A 9,379-nucleotide genomic window follows, 5' to 3' on the forward strand; every position below is an offset into this window, starting at 1 on the left:
CATGCAAGAACTTTTTTTAATTTGAAAAGCAGCTATTTTGTTTAACCCTATGTAGGCAGGAGTGGAGGCAGAGGAAAGAAGGCCTGCCATATCCCAGGGCAATGCCATGGCTGCCCAGGCAGCAGCTGACAGCTCCAGAGAAATGTGTGGCTTACATTCAGAATGTAAGCAACAATATTCTGGATATTACTGACCACTTCATTCTGGGATGGGGAGAGAACACCCAGCACAGCTTCAAATCCACCTTTTTCCAGCTCCATATAAAAAAAGCAGAAACCACACAATGCTTTGAAGAGTAACAACTCTACTTGCCAGAGGGCAGGGCCAGAGCTGTGACACGTGGCTTCCTCTTTCCCTCTACTTAACAACCGCTTGGTGCTGGCAAAAGAGCAGTAGAGGAATAAAATACAACCAAACGGGGAGGCTCAATTAAAACTACTGATACGCAGTGGATTAAGCTTTTGTTCAAAGAGCACCAGCACATGCACTGCAGATGGGTGGAAGGTTGCGAGTAAAGCCACACCAGATGCAGAATTTGATGCCTTTACTCTTCTACCACACCTGACCTCAGTTTGAAATGCTCATGTAGCTCTTCAGACGTGACTTCTATGACCAACAAATGCTCAGGAGGTGTAAGCACCACAATCATTTGAGCTGACCATTTATATTATTACAGGTTGTGAAACCTCTGGCAAATTCTGCATCAAGTACAATGAACTAAGATCAGCCAAGACGACAAGGAACCTTGTTTGTTTGGGGGTTTTGGTTGATGTTTGGGGTTTGTTGTTTTGTTTCAGAGCCTCCTTCATGAAGTACCACTTAAAACTATCATCTGATCGCAAATAATATTCCTTCTGTACAGTGCAGATGAATACAGGCTTTGTTATTTTAGAAAACCTTGCTGCAGATTACCATGGGAATCACACTATTTTTAAAAGAGGTAAGTGCCCCCAACACTTTCAAGATCCTGTGTTTTCACAACTACCTCATTTTCAAATATAACAACAGTACAGAGATATTTTGCCCTTGAGGAGTAGCCTATTACCAAGTTAACATGTAAATAAGTCTGTTCTGCAACAAAACTGCTTCTTATGAGCCAGCTGTTCCACAGGTCATGTTCTCTTATATGCAGAATCACCAAAAGTTGTTTCAAGTCTACAATAAAACATACTGCTTAAGGTTCCCACTTTGGCCAAGTTTGTTATTCTTTTAACACCCAATAAGAATCTGATTTAAATCAAGTCCTACATGCTTTGAACAAGAAAAGAGGATGAATACTTCATCATACACCTGCAGAAATGAGCAAAAAAAATTACGGAAGGCATATTTCAGAGAACACTACTAATACAATGCAAATTAACTAATCCACAGTGGAATTCAATTATTTCTACAGTCTTATCTTCCTACAGTTACATTTATTTTAGTACTTTGTTCAAAGTGGATTTAGAAGCCTCAAAAATACACTTCTGACAAAAGAACACTTGTCCTTCAAGCTTCATATTTCAGACAAGTTTTTGTTTGAAGGTTTCCTCCATATTTTAGCTCTAAAATACCAGGTTAAACATCTTAAAGAGATTATAACAACTCTCAGTAACCCTCAATTAAATTCACTAGTTTTATTCCTCTAGATTCAACACCCATACTTCTCGCCCTCACAGTTCAATCTCCCTGATGTTTCCCACCCAGTGCTAAAGCAAGTAGTTTTGCTCCTTTCTCAGCCTATCCCTATAACTGAATGAACCTAGACAAACTTCTTTGAGTAACCCGGACTGCTCTATGCTGCGTTTATTGTTCTGTGATGAGGCATGAAGGCAGTTATCTTTGACCAACAAATCAAAGCTGTTCACTATTTAGACTGTCATCTTAGGTTCACAAAACCGAATTCAGTATACTTTATAATGCTTTGTATTCAAAACCATTAACAGCAGTAATTCCACCAAGATGAATAGTAGCGGGGATACATGAACTACAGATTTAGTCACAGGTCTTTCAGTTAACATCACCATTACCAAAGTATAAAATAAGGCTACATTTTTTATCTTAACATTTAAGTTTGCTTTAAAAAACTTGATTATTACAGGCTGCCTATGTGCTTCTCTAACTTCCTCAGCTCACTTGGCTGAGAAAAACACTTGCCAATCTTGGATTAGCATTTAGCAGCTTTGAGGCTAGCTGTGCTTGTTGTTTCAACCTTGACAATCAACTGTATGGACACACTATTATATTTAAGCTTCCAGAAGCATTTAACATTTGATTCTGGTGAAAATACAGTTCTACTATATGTTTTGAAAATAAAATCACTTTTTCCTCTTTTAGAAGCCTATGATGATGCCAAACATATGCTTGTTTTCCAAACAACAACTGTTTAAAAGAAAGAAAACTCTTTCTGATGTTCCTGCCAAAACCAACATTCTGTGGCTTAAAGAAATCTGATAGTAAGCAGTTCACTCAGCTAAGGGAAGAAGGCTTTATATTTGGCAAGGATTTACACTTCATGTCTTCCATCTACTTCCCTCCATTTTAAATTTTTTCAGGGATGCACGTGGCAACTGGGAAGGGTTTTCATGGTTTTTGTTGGGGTTTGGTTTTTTTTACATCTCCAAGTATTTCATTCTCTAAAAATAAGGCATCTAGAAATCACACAAAGCAGAAGTTCATCATAATGTTTGTCTTTTTTACAGGGAATACTAGGATATATAAGTGAGTTTCAAAGGGAAGTAAAAGATTTCAGAAAAAATGCATGAGCGAGAGTTTGCAGCAAGAGGAACAGAAAATGCAGATGAAGTGGCACACAAAACATTTAACAGCTTCATTTTAAAGCATGGAACAGGGGGAGAAGGCAATGAATTTGGGGTTTCAGCAGTCATTGTCACAGGCAGCAGTAAAACATACTACATACCCACTAAAGGTAGTTATTTCACTGCTGCCTCAATAGTTTCAGATTAAGAGAAAAAATGGCTAACATACAGATTGGAGTACATATTATATAAGATTTATTTCTGTACATCTCAGAAAGCCAGAGGTTTAAGATGAGGGTTCAGTCTGCTACAATATTTGACTCTGTCCTTCATTAGTAATGCACAGAAATAGTAACTGGACCAATTTACTAAATAACATAAAATATTTAATCCATTCCAAGCAGCTAAGACAATAGAAATTCTGAAATTCTCCCCAGCTGTGGAGTATTACCTGTCTCTCCCCAATTTTTGCAAGCAGAGTTCTAAATCACATTGAACAGAACCTTGCCATCACCATCCAAGATACAGGAATTACTGAAGACTGCTAAACCTGCTCCAGCATCAAGCCAACTTAGTCAGACAGTGCTTCAGCCAGCTGTGTGACCAAGCGTGACAGCAAGCTGCAGGTCCACACCAGCTTCAAAGCCCTCAGAATTGTCAGTACAGCAACCAGAACAACACCTCACAAAGCACACAACTTCTCTGGTGAGATGGCAACTACTCTAGAAAAAATATCAGAATCCCAATGGTGCTACATTAGTATTTCAGATGCAGCTATTTTGGGATGATTAAGAATCCTTAACATTAAGACCTTAACCACTTCTTAGTACACCAACATGGAAGCTTCACTTGTCCTTACCAGTGCAAATCCAGTACAGAAATTCAGCAACTAGACATGAAGGTCTGTCTTTACAGCATGAATAGCTTGAGCTATAACTAGGTGTAGCTCCTAATGTTCACTATGTGCTTGTGTAAACCCACCCTGAATCAAAGGATACCTGAAATTTCATCATAGTCTGCAAGAGCATGAGCAGTGCTTGATGACAGAGGCAAATGTTATAATAGCTACACTTCATGTGAGGGCTGAAAGATTATACCTCAGTGTGTTCTCAGGCACTCCTCTGGAAGGCATTTGCACCTCCTCCCTTCAACCTTCAGGTATATCCCGCTTACCATGCCCAAGCTTCACAACTCTCTATTAGTTATAAACATACAAGTGAGTGCTACAGTGAACACGTACAAGACATGTAGGATTTGAAGGGAAAGCATCAAGAAAAGCAAGCTGGCTGAGCAGGAGGAGACAAGATCTCCTCCATCTAGGGAAAAGAAAAAAAGAAGCTGCTGAAATGCTAGTTCCTGGTTCCTTCTGCCAAAAGAATGGATAGAAAGCACATGGCTTGCACATCTGCTTGTCTAGCAATGCAAATACCCTTCTCCTACTATTCAGTTAAATAACCTGACACTGTAACCAAAGCACTTGTATATCTGTACCAAGATGTCCTCTTTAAATATGACTTCAGATTTACCTGCAGCTCCATTCCAGCTCAAATTGGCATGCAGAGATGAGAAAAAACTTCAATATTCTGTGTGCAAAAAACATTGATACAAGAGTGTCTTCAAATTCAGCATGAAATCAAAAGCTTCATTTCAAGTGATGTATTCTTGTCCATGCTTGCAGCTGTTTAAGCATTCAAAGCACCAGCCAAGCTTCATAAAGAAAAACACTACTTTCCCAGGAAATAACTCTGCAGTAAATCTGTGCTGATATAAGTTCCAGAGATTTCAACATTCTATAGAAAACTCATCAGCAAGACCTAACTGCTACAGAGAAACAAACTAAAAAGCCACATTGCCACTAAAGCCCCCCTTCTAATTCACAAGTTCAAACTTCATTTATCCATTCACATGTAATGAAGCAGAAGAACTTCTCAAAGAAGTGTTTCCAAAGGCTGTTTGAAGTTCCAAAATAAAACAAGCTCTGCAGGCCTTGTCTTCTAGCACATTAGTCCCCACAGCTGCCTGTTGATCTGTTAGGACAGCACCAAGACCATAGCAGATAAATGGTTTTCTTCGGCATCACTCGATACTGACCTTTTCAACTGTGGGATTTCAAAACCAACCTCAAGAGATCAATTCCAACGTTCAGTGGATACTGTTAACATGTTTTGATGTATCATGAATCATCCATTACATACACAAGCAAAGTAGTTTGCCACTGTGAATTATGCCCAAGAAACCTGGGACCCATCAGCTGAAGTACTGAATAACAGTAATTTTTTCTGCTTCTAAAACATATACTTGAAAACGTAAGAGTAAATCAGTTGAAGCATGCAAGTGGCACGAGGATAATGAATACTCAAAACCAATATATTTAATAAATGAAGCACATTATGCTTTACACTCAGTAAAAGCACACTGTTGCCTATCACTGAATTTGGCTATCAAAACTCTGTTAGAATAAAGAGATTATATTTCTTAGATAGGAAGGGGCTCCAAGAATCTTGAAGGAGTAACTAAAATTCTACTGAATTGAGAGGTCCACAAAAAAAAAAAAATCCCCATACATTCTGGCTCATCTCTAGAGGCAGAAAACGCCACCAGTTCAATAGCAGAACATTTCAGTATGTGAAAGGAAAAACTAATTTACAACATGTTGAAATTCCAGACACCTATAAATCCTTAACAATCCTTAGCAAACCAACAAATATTTACCATACTTAGAAGGCTTCAAAATAATTCTCCAGCTACCTCACCTGCCAAAAATGAAGAAATCAAAGATAAGCTCCAAGTTTGCAGATTAAATCAGCACAAAGGCTGCCATTTTGATCTCCAGCTGTTTGTACAAATTTCTTAATTTCTTCCAAAGCATTTTGATTCTTCTTGTGGCAGAACAAATTCCATCCATCAATAGCTAAAAATATTTCAGTTATTTGAATTTTCAAAACAGAGGTGAAAAACACCTGTGCTTTACTAGTTAAGAAAACAACCCAATGCAACATTTCAACAGCTTTTATCAAAGGTTTTCTTAGATCTAAATAATAGTTAAATGTGAAGGAAAACATTTGGTTAAAATATAACAAATAATTCTGGTGTAACTTGAGGTTATTATCATTATTACCCCTAAAGGCAGACTAAGTTCTAAGGAGAGAACATAAGTGCTATGGCAGTTCTGCAAAAGAGCTAAGGGTCAAGATGCTTCAATTTAATTCTCGGTCAATACACTAATTTTTCTTAGATTACAGGTATTCTGTACATGAGCCTTCCATACAGAGAAGTTAACAGTCACCCTCTACCTTTCAAGAGAATAAACAGTGACAGCCTGCAACTCATCACATTGCTTGTACAGGGAAGCTTCCAAAGGCAAAGTACAGTTATATCCTGCACTGGAAGACATTTGTAATCTGATCCTATCAATGATCTCCATATACTACATGCCATTAAGATTAGAGAACTAAGAAATTAGCCTGACAAAACCAATTGCTCCTCATCAGGACTGTATACTAATGTATTCTGCTATTGAGGTAATTAACAAAACCTAGTATCATAACCCACTGGGCATGCACTGCCTGGTGAGTAACTTATACCAGTAATGCAATTCATGTGATATACTGCTTGTGGCTCAGGATCCTATGCAAGCAAAAATAAAAAACAAGTTAAAGGTAATGACCACAACTTGTCTAATAATTTTAACTGGAGACACACATGAACCAGGAAGTAATAACACATCTCATTTGAACTGAAAAGTCCAAGAAGAGTTGTGTTATACAACCTGTATTAGACTTCAGTGCAGTTACAAGACAACAATAAGTACACATCAGCTAAAGACAGGCCTGCAAGAACAGAATCAAATTACCTGCAGCAGTATTTTTTGCTCCTTCCTCACACAAAGCAGTCAAGAGAACTCTAGAAGACAGAGCTCTGAGACTGCTCAAAAGAACGAAGAGTACTTTGTTATGTGACTGTTCATGCAGGAAGTTTAATAAGAAAACAAAGACCTGCAAATTCATGAAAGCTAATTCACATCCAAGTGACACTGATACAGTGATGGAAACATTGAACCACCATCAGCTCCTCTGGAGTGCTTCACCAAAGTATCTGCTCGCGTTTGGTTAGCTCTTCAGAAACCCAGTTCTTCTCATCACTGTATAAGGCACTTCAAAACACTATCATCTGTCAGATGATGGCTTTTCTTTCTCTTTCCTCCATACAGCAATACTGCCCACAGACAGTGTTATTCTTGTTTCAGGAAAGTAAATGGCATGTACCTTCTACGAAGTAAATAAACCTGAGCTAAAGTAGGGACACTAAAGAGTAGCTGATGTACAAGTAGTTTATATTGCTACTCTTAAAATCATGATCCCTTGAAGCATGTTTTACAGATAAGCATATACTGGAAAACAAAACAGGTTTATGCTGTTTTAACTATGAAATGTCACATGTTTTATACCATATAAATCAAATGTGAAGCCACAGTAATTTATTCCTGCTATGAAAATAATTTTTTAAAGCACAAGCAATTCTATTTCTGTAAAGTAATTTTAATACTTCCATGGACAAATAGGAAGATTAACAAAGCCTATTCAATTTCTGTAACCATTGAGTATAATCAAGACTATTGTTTCAGTATCTGATAATAATAATGTTTTCTATTTTCTCTTTATTTGAGGAAAATAGCCATGGAAAACGAAAAGAGGGCTGGCTCAATTATACATTATTTCATGTACAACAAAATCTCTGTGTTCACTGCCTAATAACTCCATTCATACTGCCGCTAGCTATATAAACACAAAACTAATCTTCCAGCAAGGGATAGAAAAAGTTTGCTTTGCACAACTCATCCCCAGAATTCAGCTGGAAACAAATCAAGTTTCCACATCACTTAAGGGAAACATAATATGGTCCTAGTCTCAAATGAATAGCTACAGATAAAACATCCTAATTCTTACTAAGAATGACTTGGGGCCCGTGGGCAGTTAACTGTCCTATCTTAGCATTTTTTTTTCTGATGAGAAATTAAAAGGCAAAAAGCTGTAGCATAAAAACTGACAAAGCTCAGTTCCACGGCTTAAACACAGGGTTTAATCTTTAATCACTGAAATTTGCAAGCAGTGTAACCAGAACTTTCACAGATTTCCAGCTTGAGCACTAGTGGAGCATAATTATTTTGTAACATGTCAACCTCCATGTATTAGAGACCACATAACTTTGCATCTGAACTACAGAGCACTGTAGTGTGGGACAGCCTACAGGAGGATAAGAACTGCAACCTTATTCCATTACTTCATTCCTCTCCAAGTACATTCACTATTAGTTTATGGAAAAAACTGTATCAGCCAAAGTCAAAACAACAGTCTGTCTTCTCTAAATGTTTCTTGATTCCCTATTTGAAGTTTTAAAAAGAAGGCCAGTCTTGCAACCTCCTCATCCCCAGATTTAAAGTTACTTGAAGTTCCTGGCTGCTTTCATAATACGCCCCCATCTTTTTCTGATTGGAATACCATCCCCTTATTAGCTGCAGTTTACAAAAGAGGCACAAAGAATTACAGCTTTTTCTTAGTCCTGCACAAACAGCACACACACTACACCATTTATCCTTTGAAGCGTTTTCTATCAAGGAATCTCACAACTGTATCCAATAACCCATCACTGAAGTACTGGCCCCACGTCACAGATTACTGCTCAGCCTAAAACTATCAGCCCTTCTCCTGTTATCTGCAGCGATTACTGAACTGTATCAGAAAGAGAATAAACAAAGCATTTCTTAACTGCTTTTAGGTCAGTGTTAGACATTGAGCAGTTGAGATAAATCCCTGTCTTCACACGCCTGCACTCACTCAGACGCCAGGCTTCCTCTCAGGGATACATTTACTTAAGAGACAAGTAGAAAAAAAAACATTTAAAAAAACCCCAAACGTGGCGGGGCGGGGAAGGGTTTAAAAGTTCCCGAGCTGTCAAGGACTCCCAGCGCCCTTCGAAGCCAAAGACGATTATTTCTTAAGTACTTTAAGAGCGCTGGACAGCAGAAAGCCTCGGCGGTGCCCCGGCGCGGGGGCCGCTCTCGGGGGGCGAACACGAGCGGGCAACGAGTCCGCGGGCGGGCGGCTCCGGGAACGGGCGCCGTGCTCCCGCCGCCCGAACGGAGCGCTGCGCACAGCACCGGGAACAGTGCGGGGCCCGTCCCGACCCCACGCTCCGAAGCCTCCCCCCGAGAGCGCGGGGGGAAAGGGACCGCTCCGAGGACCGGCGAAGGGCCGAGCCCGGCGGGAGGACTCGGAACAAAGCTGAGGCGGGAGGGCCCGAGGACGGGCAGCTCAGCCCGGGCCGGCGGAGCACAGCCAGCGGCTCCGGAGCCACCCACCGGCGCCCCCGCCGCGGCCGGGAGGAGAAAGGGGCTCCCGCAGGGCAGCGCCGGGATTATCCCCGCCGGCTGAAGCCCGCTGAAAACAGCTGCTCCCCCTCCGCGCTCCTCGCAGGCGGGGAAAGGACCCTCTAAGCGCCGCCGCCCGCCCTCCTGCCCTCCCTGCACGGTAGTTGCGGGGGGCTGGAGCGGAGCCCCGCACCCACCTGGCGCCGCGTTCCGTCCCATCCCGCTCCGGCCGCCGCCGCCTTCGCGGGCTAAGCCGCCGCCGCCCCGCCCCCTC

General features: G+C 40.7%; 1 protein-coding gene across 8 annotated transcripts in view; it reads right to left on the reverse strand.

The window, feature by feature from the left end:
• The window catches only part of WASF3 (WASP family member 3), a 65,500-nt gene extending 56,121 nt beyond the window's left edge, over window positions 1-9,379 (reverse strand). For 7 of the 8 annotated variants that reach the window (XM_085580301.1, XM_031504457.3, XM_021542013.4 and 4 more), the window contains exon 1: window positions 9,303-9,379. The gene's annotated coding sequence lies outside the window, so the exon portion shown is untranslated. Of the gene's footprint in view, window positions 1-3,597; window positions 3,618-9,302 lie in introns of those variants that run through there. The other variant, XM_085580280.1, reaches the window with a different exon arrangement.

The sequence above is a fragment of the Lonchura striata genome, chromosome 1 (genome assembly GCF_050655825.1).
Source record: "Lonchura striata isolate lonStrDom1 chromosome 1, ASM5065582v1, whole genome shotgun sequence".
Classification (NCBI taxonomy): Eukaryota; Metazoa; Chordata; class Aves; order Passeriformes; family Estrildidae; genus Lonchura; species Lonchura striata.